Source organism: Erythrolamprus reginae, chromosome Z (assembly GCF_031021105.1).
Source record: "Erythrolamprus reginae isolate rEryReg1 chromosome Z, rEryReg1.hap1, whole genome shotgun sequence".
Classification (NCBI taxonomy): domain Eukaryota; kingdom Metazoa; phylum Chordata; class Lepidosauria; order Squamata; family Dipsadidae; genus Erythrolamprus; species Erythrolamprus reginae.
In genome coordinates, this window is record NC_091963.1 from 54,378,456 (window position 1) to 54,392,741 (window position 14,286).

General features: G+C 39.5%; 1 protein-coding gene across 3 annotated transcripts in view; it reads left to right on the forward strand.

The window, feature by feature from the left end:
* The window catches only part of TGFBR2 (transforming growth factor beta receptor 2), a 160,919-nt gene that overhangs the window by 125,713 nt on the left and 20,920 nt on the right, over positions 1 to 14,286 (forward strand). The gene's annotated exons all lie outside the window — the stretch shown is intronic.

The window sequence follows — 14,286 nt, forward strand, 5'->3', positions numbered from 1 at the left end:
GATGTAAGATCTACTCCTCCTGATGCCACATCTAGTAAGTACTCTTCACTCAATTCTTTAAGTCTCCCCTCAATTAGAGCTGATTCTTTTAGAGCATGTTATTTCGGCCTCACAATCACTTGCATCTCCTTCCAAGCTTCCTCTGTTTGTTCAAAATTCTGACAATAGAATAGTCGACCTTTGCTAACTGAATCTAATCTGTATTGTTGTCCTTGCCAAACCAGAAACAAGCCTTCTGGCACCAACCATCTAAAATTGATTCCTCTTTGTAATTCTCTTGTTAAAAATTGGTATTATCTTCAAAGGTAATTTGAACTTTCCTTGGCACCTGTTTTAACCCTGCTGTTCTGTTCGGGTCGTATGTGACCCGAAGCCAAGTTTGAGTCCTTGTAAAAAATTTTCCCTGCATATCTGAAACTTGAAATTTCATGACTTTTCATCATTTCAGGGGTTCTCTCTATGAGAATTTTTTTGGGGGGGTGGGGGGCTTAGTTTTTGCTGAGCAAAAAAAGTTCCTAATGTTATGTTCGGGTCACATACGACCCGGACCGAAAACACTTCATTTGAAGTGCTTATGTTTGGTCAATTTGAAAACTTTTTTCACTTGGAAAGTAGTCTGAACATTTCTGCACACAATGATATGAAAATTGAAATGAAAAAATTAATCCTTATTGGTTTATTTTGCACATAAATGTGCCGCCCCCCCCGTTTTTGTGATTTTTTTTCAATTTATGGATAGTTTTGCTTGCAAAATCCATTCTATTTTACTGGAGTTGGTGTGGGATTGGTAGCTTGAACATTTCTGAATATAAGAAAAATATAAAGGAACTGAAAAAAATGATTCTTACTGGTTTTTTAACATCAGAAATAAGGCCTCCCCCCCCCCCTCGGCTGCTTGCAATCATTTTCACTTTTTATTTTTTTATGCTCCAAATCCGAAATATTCTTTAAAATCTTAGGCATTCATTTACTCAATTTAACAATGCTGGTCATCAAAAAATATTTTTGGGGTGGTGGCTAATTGTTTTCTGGGCAAAAAAAAATCATAACTTAAAATCTGTTTCTGTTCGTATATGACAGGACCAAAAATATTTTTTTTAGGTACTTGAATTTAATCTTTTTGAAAACTTTTTCAACTGGAAAACTAGTTTGAACATTTATGAACATAATGATATGAAAATTGAACTGGAAAAATTGAGACTTATATTTTTATTTTGATCAAAAAGCCCCTCCCCCCATCCTTTCTGAATTTCGTGTCAATTTATATTTTTTAAGGCTACAAATCCCTAAGGAATTTTCCCCCAAAAGGTTTGATATACTAAATTGAACATTTCTGAACATGAGAAAAATATAAATGAACTGAAAAAAATGGTTCTTATTGGTTCATTTTTGCCACAAAAGGGCCACCCCCCCCGGCCTTGCTGTGTGCCATTATTGTCACTGTTTATACATATTTGTCTATAAATATTTGGAATATCCTTTTGAAAATCAACCACATTGTAGCCAGATAACTAATTTTATGAAAGAAATCCATTTTACTAAAAAAAAGTATGTAAGTTTGAAATTAACAGCATAATTTTTATATAAATTGAAATAAATTTATATGCAAAATAAACCAATATGCATCAATTTTTCCAGTTCAATTTTCATATCATTATGTTCAGAAATGTTCAAGCTACAAATCCCACACCAACTTTAGCAAAATAGAATGCATTCTGCTAGCAAAACTATCCATAAAGTAAAGACTATTTCACAAAAACGGGGGGAGGCACATTTATGTGCAAAATAAACCAATAAGGATTAATTTTTTCAGTTCAATTTTCATATCATTGTGTGCAGTAATGTTCAAGCTACCAATCCCACACCAACTTTAGTAAAATAGAATGCATTTTGCAAGCAAAACTATCCATAAATTGAAAAAAAATCACAAAAACGGGGGGGGCGGCACATTTATGTGCAAAATAAACCAATAAGGATTAATTTTTTCATTTCAATTTTCATATCATTGTGTGCAGAAATGTTCAGACTACTTTCCAAGTGAAAAAAGTTTTCAAATTGACCAAACATAAGCACTTCAAATGAAGTGTTTTCTGTCCGGGTCGTATGTGACCCGAACATATCACTAGGAACTTTTTTCGAACAGCATACAAGGGTTAAAACAGTAATATCTTTTTCTCGATATTTAAGAGTACCAACTCTCAACTTCTGAAGTATTTGTGTTCTATGAGTCTTTTTTGTAAATCTAATACGAACTTCTATAGGTAAATTGTGTCTCATAGCATATCTTGTGTTCACCCTGAAAGCTTCATCAAAGTCAGTCAACAATTTCCCTTTATCATCTAGCAGTTGTGCCAAAATATAATCCTAAAATTTCCTGTAAATTCTCCCCCTTCTCTTCTGGAATATTCTGAAATCTCAGGTAAAATTCAGCGTGATCCACTTCCAAAATTATAGATATCCATTCTTGTCTCTTCTCCATTGTCAGTTCTTCTATCTTTACATCATGAGAGTAACTCTTTTCTTCTGCTTTTTGAATACATTGTTCATTCTTATGGATAATTTCCTTCATTTCTTTCACTTCAACAGTAACTTGAATTAAGTTTTTGATTACCTGATTTAAGTTTTCTTTAACTACATTGAACTCTTGATTTGCGTTTTCTCTACTCAATTTAACATCCTCTCTTAAAGCTTGTACAGTGGAACCCCGACGTACGAGATTAATTGGTTCCGGAAGGAACCTCGTATGTCGAAAAGCTCGTACGTGGAAGCATTGTTTCCCATAGGAAACAATGGAAAAGCGATTAATGCGTGCAAGCCCGAGCGGCGCGCCTGTTTTAAACGATCGGAGCCGGCCTGGGGGGCTTTCCAGGAACCCCCCGAGCCCCCAACCCGGGTTCGGGGGGTTCCTGGAAAGCCCCCCAGGCCGGCTCCGATCGTTTAAAACGGGCGCGACGATTCTCCGCTGACTCCTAAAGCGGGGAAGTTTCTTCCCCGCTTTAGGAGTCAGCGGAGAATCGTCGCGCCTGTTTTAAACCATCGGAGCCAGCCTGGGGGGGCTTTGCAGCAACCCCTGAACCCAGGTTGGGGGCTGGGGGGTTGCTGCAAAGCCCCCCCAGGCCGGCTCCGATTGTTTAAAACAGGCGCGCAGCGCGCCGCCCCCCTCTCGCAGCCCTGTCAGTTCCGAGCTGCGAGAGGAGCGCGGCGCGCTTTCTTGAAAGGGACGGAGAAAGCCCTCTCTCGCAGCCCCCTGGCTGGGAGCGCTTTCGCTGCAAGAGAGGGCTTTCTCCGTCCCTTTCGGGAAAGCGCGCCGCGCCCCTCTCGCAGCTCGGAACTGACAGGGCTGTGAGATGGGCGCGGCGCGCTTTCCCGAAAGGGACGGAGAAAGCCCTCTCTCGCAGCGAAAGTGCTCCCAGCCAGGGAGAGCGTTCAGATCCCCCCACCCCAGCAGAAAGCGTTCAGATCCCCCCACCCCCAGCAGAAGCCAAGGACTCACCAAGCTGAGAAGAGCCAGGCTGGTTTGCTTTGCTTCCTTCCCGCGCTGATGCAGAGCCGAATAAAGCGTCACGCCCCCCTGACGCTTTTGGCGGCAAAAGAGCCCAGCGTCGCTTCGGAAGCCACCGAAAGCGTCAGAGGGGCGTGACGCTTTATTCGGCTCTGCATCAGCTCAGGAAGGAAGCAAAGCAAGCCAGCCTGGCTCTTCTCAGCTCGTATCCCGGATTTGAGCTCGGGAGGCGAGCAAAAATGTTGCTCCCCTCCAAGCTCTTATCTCGAGTTGCTCGCAAGTAGAGCTGCTCGTACGTCGGGGTTCCACTGTATAGCATTTCTAATTTCAGCAAATTCCAATTTCTCTGAAGTACTTGAAGATTGTGGTGATGTACTTGAAGCATAGGGAGGTTTCTTTGCAGCCATTTTGTAGTTCAATCAGATTGTAACCCAATCAGGTAATAATCAAATAAATTGGGTATAGAAACCTGATGTAAAAAACAGCCAACAAAAATTTTAAAAGGAAAAAAAAACAAGATTAAAAGAGCAAAAATTAAGAATCAATCCAAATTGTGAATCAATGTATCAGGCCTTCAAAAAGGAACCCAATAAAAAAATTAAAAAGTCCAATTTTCCAGAAGAGAGAAAAAAAGGTTACAACTCCCCCCAAAAAGATCCAGAAGAAAAGGGGACGAAGGGGGGGGGAGGCCAAAAATAGCTTTAAAAAGGAGGGAAAAGGAAAAAAGAAAAAGCCAAAAAACTCCAAAAATTGAATCTTCCAGAATAGATACTTAAAAGTGAAATATATATTAAAAGAAACTAAGACATTCAGCAATTATGCACCCAAAAAAGAAAGGGAAAAATAAAAAGGGGGGAGGGGAATGAACCAGAAAAAAAGAAATAATAATTAAAGCTTTAAAATTAGAAAAAATTAAATGATTTAAATCTATACATCTATGAGGATTTAATTGTAAGCTTAAATGTACACTTAAATAAAAAACCTGAACAGAAACAAAGAAAAAGAATAAAGAAAAATATATAATTATGTAGCTATAGCTATATAAATATAGCTATCAAGCTAAAAAGGTTCAGTTACTCTCCAAATGAAACTCTGACTGAAAATCAAAAAAACAATAACATCTAAAAATAAAATAAAATAAAAGATTAACAATAAAAAGTATACAAAATACAAAAATACAGCATATAAGAAACGCAAAGATAAAATCAAATTCTAAAACCCATTGACATTAAAAACCAGTCAACCACATTCATCCATCACAATCATTACCTTTACTAAATATCTTCAAGTTAGCTTCTCTAACAAAAGTAAAAGGTAGTATCAAATTTGTAGCACAGAACTAGACTGTGTAAATATACGGCAACTGGCTTTATTATCAGGTTTCAAGGTTAGAAAGCTAAATAAAAAAGGCTTTCCCAAATTGCAACAGATCTTCTTCCCCATATATTTGTTTCTAGCCACAAGGTGGCAGCAAAGTATTAAAAATATAAAGCAGAGAATCAAAATATAAACATTCCAACACAACTCTCAAAACAAAACAAAACGAAGAATACAAGAAGAGCTTAAAAGGGAAGGAAGAGAAACCTTTTGGCAAGAATATATGCTTCAATCTCCTTCTCTTTAAGAAAAAAAGTCATAAAAAATAAGTCCTTAATCCAAATTCTTAAGCAATTTTTGTCTGTTTAGCTAGCCACTCACAGGCACTCCAATACACAAAAAAGTATAAAGAGATGCCATTCCACACCACTTTCCCCGCTGCTAAACCAGAAATTACTAGTTCTGGTATCCTCGCATCTCTTCTCACAAAATCTTGAAAAAGAAATATAGTAAAAGCAACTTCAGTTATATTTTTTTCTTTCCAAAATAATAAGGTTTAAAACAAAAGAAAATGATCTCACTCAGATGGAATCTTTCATCTCATTAGAGCCTCTCTACTATCAGAAAAAAACATCCTGAGGCTATGGGTGGTTTAACACCTCCGGACAGCTGTAAATCGGGACTAGCTACCAGCAGGATTTTGCGATATCCTGTGGATTCACCAGAAACTCCCCTCTCTCACCTGACCCTCCAGATCAGGATCAGTCCTCAAATGGACTCATAAACAGCTGTAGTTTGACAGGCTAACCCAGAGCCCTGGAAAAGCCGTCATGTCACCTCAGGCACCAGGCTCCGCCCCCTCTGTTTTTTCCTGTGATGATCCTGTCAGGCTTAGCAATCCTGGGTGACGTTTCATTGTAGTACCATATAAGGTGAAAAGTAGAATGTATTACCATATAAGGTAAAAGATAGAATGTAAGCATGCTAATGCTGAGCCGTTGAGTGTGAACTGCAACCTGATTGGGCTAGGGCTAAGATGCAGATCAACTTCACCATTTCCTTGTGGTTATGTGCTGTTGATGGTGGTTATTAGTTTACTGGTTGGAGCAGTTTGAGCATGAGTTAAATATTGAGTAGAGTAGTGATAGTAATACGAAGAAACCTGGATTGGTTTAGTATCTACTAGAAACCTGGATTGGTTTCGTATCTACTTGTAACCTGGATTGATTGAGTATCTACTTGTAAATAAGCTGATTATACTTAATGTAAAGTTCCTGTATGTAGAAGACTGAAGCAGAAGATATTTTGCACTGAAGAGTAAAACTATTGTTTTCTACAAACATGTCTTTGTCATTTACTTGGTTCCTTAATTGCCACATTATATTCTGATATCTTACCTAGTCCTCCTGCATTACTCTGTATATATACCGACAGATTATGGGCCCAGACCCAGAACCAGGCTTACTCCACAGCTGAAGTACAGAGCCAGGCAAGTAAACAAGCCAGGCCTTAACTAAGTCAGGACTGAACCAGGGTAGTCAGAAGTGGCAGAACCAGAAATAGCCAGTATTGGTGTATCCAGGATTGGAAGAAACATGAAAGAATAGGAAAGAAGAAGCAGTTGCCATGAGAGATGAACATTATGTTGAATTAGACTTCTGATAGCAAAAGAATAAACAGTAAACATGGCATTCTCAATAGCTGCTTTATCTTTTGAGAAGCTGAATGGATTACCATGCCTGAAGCTTAAAGGTACAAAGCTTGTTAGTAAGAGAAGACTTATGGGACATTTTTGTAATGCCACCTGCACAGGGGGATCCAACTCAAAGAATATCGATTGAGAAAGCCAAGACCACGTTAATGTTAACTCTTGAAGACATTCAACTGGTTAACATAAGACCGACAGGAAATGCCCACAAAACTTGGCAAAGGTTAAAGGATCTGTTTCAGAATGAAACAGCCGGGGCAAAAGTCATCTTAACACAGACAGTTGTACAACTTGAAATTGCAGCCAAACAGATGTGTTAGTGAACACATCAATAAAATACAGAGTTTGTTTGCAGAGTTGAAAAATCATGGACTGATATTTCTGGAAGAGCAGGAGACTTATATCCTGTTATCTTCTTTAGATAAAAGTTGGGAGCCATTTGTCTTAAGCTTGCAAAGCATGCCAGAAACGTCCTGTAATGTCAAAGTTGATGGACCATGCAGAGACTTTGTGATAAAGAGAGTCAGTTGGAAAGCATTATTAAAGATGAAAAAGATGAAGGGATTTTTGCTGTAATATGGTGCCACCAGTGTGGAAAGGAAGGACACATTGTAAAGAATTGTCCAACTAAAAGTAAACCACATATTAATGCCAAGAAAGGGGGTGGAATTAAAGTAAATAAAGATGCAGCCTATATTGTGTCAGCAAAGAAGAAACAGAACAAGGCAGTTTGGATTCTAGATTCAGCTTCTTCGAAGCATATTATAAATTGTGAATCTTTACTAAATGATGGTTTAAAAGCATCTTAGATAAAACGTAATATTAGCGGATGGAAACACTTCTAAAGTAAAATTAGTTTGGTCTGTGTTTATTTCTTGTTTGAACAAGACTGTAAACAATGTACTTTGTGTTTCAAAGTTAAAGTTTTGTTTATTAAGTGTGGAAGGTTAACAGATGATGGTTACATGATTAATTTTGATAAACAGAAATGTACAATTATAAAAGATGGTATTGTGTGTGCTGAAAGAATGGTAAATGATAGATTGTATGTCATGAATGACAAGGATAACATTGGCAATGTAACATATAAAAAATGTACCTATGCATGACAAGTGTATTCACTATTTTCATAGGATTCTGGGGCATGTTAATTTGGGGGCATTGAAGAAAATGTTGGAAATATGTGTACTGAAAGTAAAGAAATGTAATCATTATTTAGAATGTGCAGTTTGCCAGAAGATTAAAGGGAAGAGATGTCCTGTTCTTAAGTTTAGCAATAGAGTAACACATAAACCATTTGAGTTAGTGCGTGGTGATCTGTCAGGACCTTTCAAACAAAGCCAAGGAGGTGCAAAATATGTATTTGTGTTGGTGGATGACTACAAGAGGTATTCATATTGTATTTTGTTGAAGTGAAGGATTCCAGAAGTTCAAAGAATGGGTGACGATGGTTGAACGTCAGTTTAAGGAAGTAAAGAAGTTACAAACTGACAGAAATGGTGAATTTATCTCATATAACTTCAAACGTTGGTTGAAAAGCAAGGGTATTGTTCAGAGGTTAACAAATCCTCATTCTCCGGCAGAGAATGGAATGGTAGAGAAATGGATAGGAATATTTAATACAATCCGTGATACAATGCTTCCTGATGCAAATTTAGATTTCAGTTTTTGGGGAGAAGCAATTATGACAGCAACATATATGCTAAATAGGACATGGAGTTCTACTGTTAAACAAACTCCATATTATATGTTGTTTAAGAAAGCTCCTCGGTTAGACCATTTAAGGATATTTGATACTTATGTGTATGTGTTGATTTCCAAGGCAATGGGCAATGGTAGCAATGTGCTGCACATGGAGCATGGTTAGTGTTTGTGTATGTAATAAAGGGTAATGCAAACAAAAGTTGTCAAGACTGATGGTTGTTGACTTCAACAAACAGGAATGTAATGAAATGTTTAGTCAACCAGGTTTGTACAGATCAGTGGCTGGAAGTGTGTTGCATGTAGCCAATTTTAATAGACCCAATATATCTTACACAATCGGGGTGTTAAGTAGAAAGATATCAAAACCAACTGTGAAAGATTGGCAAGGTTTGAAAACAGTAATAAGATACTTAAAGGGGACTGCAACATATGGTTTAAAGATTGAACTGAAGCAAAATGGCACTATGCAATGTATGGTGGGTAGTTCATTTGCTAGTTTAACTGATCGAAAATCATGTACAAGTTTAATTATATTATATGAGAATGTTTTGATAACATGGAAGTCAAGGAAGCCGACATCAATCAGTTTGTCGACGGCGGAGGCTGAATATGCAGAATTGTCTGACGTTTGCTGTGAAGTGATCTGGATTGATCAACTGCTAAAGAATTTTGGAGAAAAAATTACAATATCCATACCAATGTTTGAAGATTCACAGACATGTATTTATCTTGCAGAAATGGAATGTATGAAAGCAAGGATGAAAATGTACAAGAGATTATTAAAAATGGAATGTTAAAATTGTATTACATAGAGTCAGATGTAAAGCATTGTAAAATGGTGGAACAAATGAATGTTTGTTCAATAAAATATCAGAAGGGGTGTCAGGCTTAGCAATCCTGGTTGATATTTTATTGTAGTACATATAAGGTGAAAAGTAGAATGTATTACCATATAATGTAAAAGATAGATGTAAGCATGCTAATGCTGAGCCGTTGAGTGTGAACTGCAACCTGATAGGCCCAGGGCATTATAAGATGCAGATCAACTTCACCATTCCGTTGTGGGTTTTTTGCTGTCGATGGTGGTTGTTGTCTGGCTGGAGCAGTTTGAGCGTGAGTTAAATATTGAGTAGAGTAGTGATAGTGATACGAACAAACCTGGATTGGTTTGTATCTACTAGAAACCTGGATTGGTTTAGTATCTACTTCTAACCTGGATTGGTTGAGTATCTACTTGTAAGTAAACGGAATATAGCTAATATTACGGCTTGACCTCCTGGCTCTAGTCCTTCCCTGCAGGGAGGTGGAACCGATTAGACAGTCCCGCCCCAGATGCCTGATGGACCCAGAGGGCTTCCAGAGGGTGCTTGGGGTTATTCCAGATGCACTCGTCCACAGTTCGGCGGAGTCTCTTGCTGAGGCTTGGAACAAGTCTGCAGCGGATTGCTCCGTTGTGACCTCTCCACGGCACTAGACCCCGTAGAGCTCCATGGTTCAACGAGGAGCTCCAGGAGTTGAAACGCCAGAAGAGACGTCTACAGAAGCGATGGAGGAAGAGTAAGTCCGAATCCAATCTAACACTTGTAAGAGCTCATATTAAGACTTACAAAGTGGCGCTCAAGGCGCAAGATGCGCGAATCATGCCGCCTTGATTGCATCAGCGGAATCCTGCTCGGCCGCTCTGTTTAGGGTGATCCGCTCCCTTTGTAACCAGGGGAGAGTTGGGGAGCCCTTGCAGAGTAGTGCCGAGGATTTTAACACATTTTTTGCTGATAAAATCGCTCGGATCCGGGCGGACCTCGAGTCCAATTGGATAACAGAGTCGACTGACAACGAGTCAGTCGAGGTGACTGGGGCTCGTACTTGTCCACCTGTCTGGGAAGAGTTTGATCTGATGACACCTGATGAAGTGGACAAGGCCATTGGAGCTGTGAGTTCTGCCACCTGCTTACTGGATCCGTGTCCCTCCTGGCTGGTTTCGGCCAGCAGGGAGGTGACACGGAGCTGGGTCCAGGAGATTGTCAACGCTTCTTTGAGGAGGGGGTCCTTTCCGCATCCCTACAAGGAGGCACTTGTGCGCCCCCTCCTCAAGAAGCCTTCTCTGGACCCAGCCATTCTTAACAACTATCAGCCAGTCTCCAACCTTCCCTTCATGAGGAAGGTTGTTGAGAAGGTGGTGGCGCTCCAACTCCAGCGGTCCTTGGAAGAAGCTGATTATCTAGACCCTCAACAGTCAGGTTTCAGGCTCGGCTACAGCACGGAAACTGCTTTGGTTGCGTTGATGGATGATCTCTTGCGGGCCCGGTTCAGGGGATTATCCTCTATCCTGGTGCTTCTTGACCTCTCAGCGGCTTTCGATACCATCATTGGACCAGAATACCTCCGAGACCGCCTCCTGCCGCACAAATCCCAGTGACTGATTAGGTCCCACAGAGTGGGCCTTCTCCGGGTCCCGTCAACTAAACAATGTTGGTTGGCGGGCCCCAGGGGAAGAGCCTTCTCTGTGGCGGCCCCGACTCTCTGGAACCAACTCCCCCCGGAGATTAGAACTGCCCCTACTCTCCCTGCCTTCCGTAAAGTTCTTAAAACCCACCCTTGCCATCAGGCATGGGGGAACTGAAACATCTCCCCCGGGCATGTACAATTTATGTATGGTATGTTTGTGTGCTTGTTAGTATATTGGGGTTCTTTTTAAACTTTTTAAAATATTTAAATTTATTTGGATTTGTTACGATTTGTTTATGCCTTGTTGTGAGCCACCCCGAGTCCGCGGAGAGGGGCAGCATACAAATCTAAATAATAAATAAATAAATAAATAAAATCAACCATGGTATCCTTCTGCACTGGCTGGAGGGGTTGGGAGTGGGAGGCACTGTTCTCCAGTGGTTGTCCTCCTACCTCTCCGGTCAGTCACAGTCGGTGTTAGTGGAGGGTCAGAGGTCGACCTCTAGGTTAATCCCTTGTGGGGTGCCTCAGGAGTCGGTCCTCTCCCCCCTGCTATTCAATATCTACATGAAACCACTGGGTGAGATCATCCAGCGGCATGAGGTGAGGTATCATCAGTATGCTGATGATACTCAGCTGTACATCTCCACCCCATGTCCAGTCAATGAAGCAGTGGAAGTGATGTGCTGGTGCCTGGAGGCTGTTGGGGTCTGGATAGGTGTTAACAGACTCAAACTCAACCTGGATAAGACGGAGTGGCTGTGGGTTCTGCCTCCCAGGGACAATTCCATCTGTCCGTCCATAACCCTGGGGGGATTATTGACTCCCTCAGAGAGGGTCTGCAACTTGGGTGTCCTCCTTGATCCACAGCTCACATTAGAGAACCATCTTTCAGCTGTGGCGAGGGGGACGTTTGCCCAGGTTCGCCTGGTGCACCAGTTGCGGCCCTATCTGGACCGGGACTCACTTCTCACAGTTACTCATGCCCTCATCACCTCGAGGTTCGACTACTGTAATGCTCTCTACATGGGGCTACCTTTGAAAAGTGTTCGGAAATTTCAGATCGTGCAGAATGCAGCTGCGAGAGCAATTATGGGCTTCCCCAGGTATGCCCATGTTACACCAACACTCCGCAGTCTGCATTGGTTGCCGATCAGTTTCCGGTCACAATTCAAAGTGTTGGTTATGACCTATAAAGCCCTTCATGACATCAGAACAGAATATCTCTGGGACTGCCTTCTGCCACACGAATCCCAGCAACCGGTTAGGTCCCACAGAGTTGGCCTTCTCCGAGTCCTGTCGACTAAACAATGTCAGTTGGCGGGACCCAGGGGAAGAGCCTTCTCTGTGGCGGCCCCGACCCTCTGGAACCAGCTCTCCCCGGAGATTAGAACTGCCCCCACCCTCCTTGCCTTTCCTAAACTTCTTAAAACTCACCTCTGTCGTCAGGCATGGGGGAACTGAGACATCTCCCCCGGGCCTATCCATTTATACATGGTATATTTGTGTGTATGTTTGCTTTTAATAATGGGGTTTTTAGTGTTTTTTAAATTATTAGATTTGTTTTTACATTGTCTTTATTATTGCTGTGAGCCGCCCGAGTCTATGGAGAGGGGTTGCATACAAATCCAATAAATAAATAAATAAATAAATAAATAAATAAAATAAATAAATAATGTAAAGTTCCTATATATAGAAGACTGAAGCAGAAGATATTTTGCATTAAAGAGTAAAACTATTGTTTTCTACAAACATGTCTTTGTCATTTATCTGGTTCCTTAATTTCCACATTATATTCTGATATCTTATATAGTCCTCCTGCGTTACTGTGTATATATCTCTAGACAGATCCATCTTCTCTTTTCATTTTTCCGCCTGAACTATGCCATCATACATCTCTCCATTTCAGTTCCTGCTTGTTTTCACTTCTTTCTTCATTGCCAAACTCAGAAGCCAGCTCTCCTTTTTCTTAGTTTTCCCTCCCAACACAGGAATCAGTCCAATTATCACAATCCCAGAAGTAATGACATGAGTGTATTAATTTATGGTTTGTGCTTGTCTGTAAATATTTCAAGTACAACTTTCATGCTGTTTAGAACACAAACCTAATTTGCCTCTCAGATTGAGGCCTCTGCTCATTCTAAGTTCCTACTCCTGTTTTATCATTTGGCAAGAGCAATACATGACAATCCACAAAATTCTGAAACAATTCTATAAATAGCATTTTGTTGTTATAAATACATAATTATTTTTATTGTTAAAAATAAATAAAACTCTGCTATACAGAGTTTGAAAGACAAGACAAATCATTTTCTTCCTAGAAGATGCCTATATATTCTAGGGGTTCTCTATAAAATCATCTATATTAATTAACATGTTCCTTGATTCAGATCCTAACATTTATAAATGGACTAGGGAAAAACATATCTAAAATACTAAGTAGATACCTACATATTTAAAATACTAAGTAGATATCATCAGGAGAAAGGTGTGTGTTTGCCGCCTTGTGTTATTGGTAAAAATAATACAGGCATGGTATAAATATAACAAATAATGCTGAGCTGCATTTTTATATCATTCCAGCATTATGAATAATGCATTTTAATCAACAGTGCGGCAGTGTTGTCCTTAATTATTGAATTTAACATTTTTTTGGATTCACACAACAATTAAAATATAAATTAAAAAAATAGGCCTGGTTTTCACAACACATACAAAGAACAAAAAACCCTACAACAAAAGCTAGTCAACTTTTGCATGTGATATGAATGTATCTAAGTTTGTCATGAACGCTGCCTAAACTTGTCAGATTTCACCAACAGCCACAACAGAAATGAAATCTGGATTGCCCCTGGTGTTGCCTTTAATTTCTTTTGCCATTTTTTCACCCTGTTTCATTTATTTTGTTGGCAAAAATATAAATAGCAAACAAATAAAGCTCTGGCTTTTGAAGAAATCTATTATAAGGCTTGCAGTGAAGCTTTGAATTGATGTTTCAAAACTCATTTTTTTTACTTCAGCTGCCATGAAGCACACAATGTAATGCTTTGAGAATATATATAAATATATATTCTTGCATACAGTCCACCCTTGCCTTCCTGTGGTTCCAACTGTCTTAGTTCAGTCTTCATGTCTGCTCCAGTGTTATCTAGCAATAACTTGAAGAAAAAAAATACTTCAGCATATATCTCAAATCATTTAAGACCTCACAGGAAATTGTAATGATTTATGGATGAGGAATGAGTTGGTTTGAATTTCATTTGGAATCTAATAAGAATTATACCTTGGCTTGCTCTATTATTAGAGTTTAGTTTTATTTGATTTTTCTAATTATCTTTTTAACTTTTCAGCAAATAAGAATAAGAAAGAAAACTCTCTCAAGTTCTTGAAAAGTTTGGGGTTTTACTATCTATTGATCTTATTTTTGTATTCTTGGAATAGAGATCATCAGAATAATTTAAGACTTATTACAGGGTAAAGCTTTACATTTCAGAAAGTGCACCCATACCTTCCACTGTATTTTTCAATATTTTTCTCAGATAAACAACAATGATAAATATTGGTAAAATGTGAGGCTCAGAAACAGTAAATGTAATACAATACTCAATTC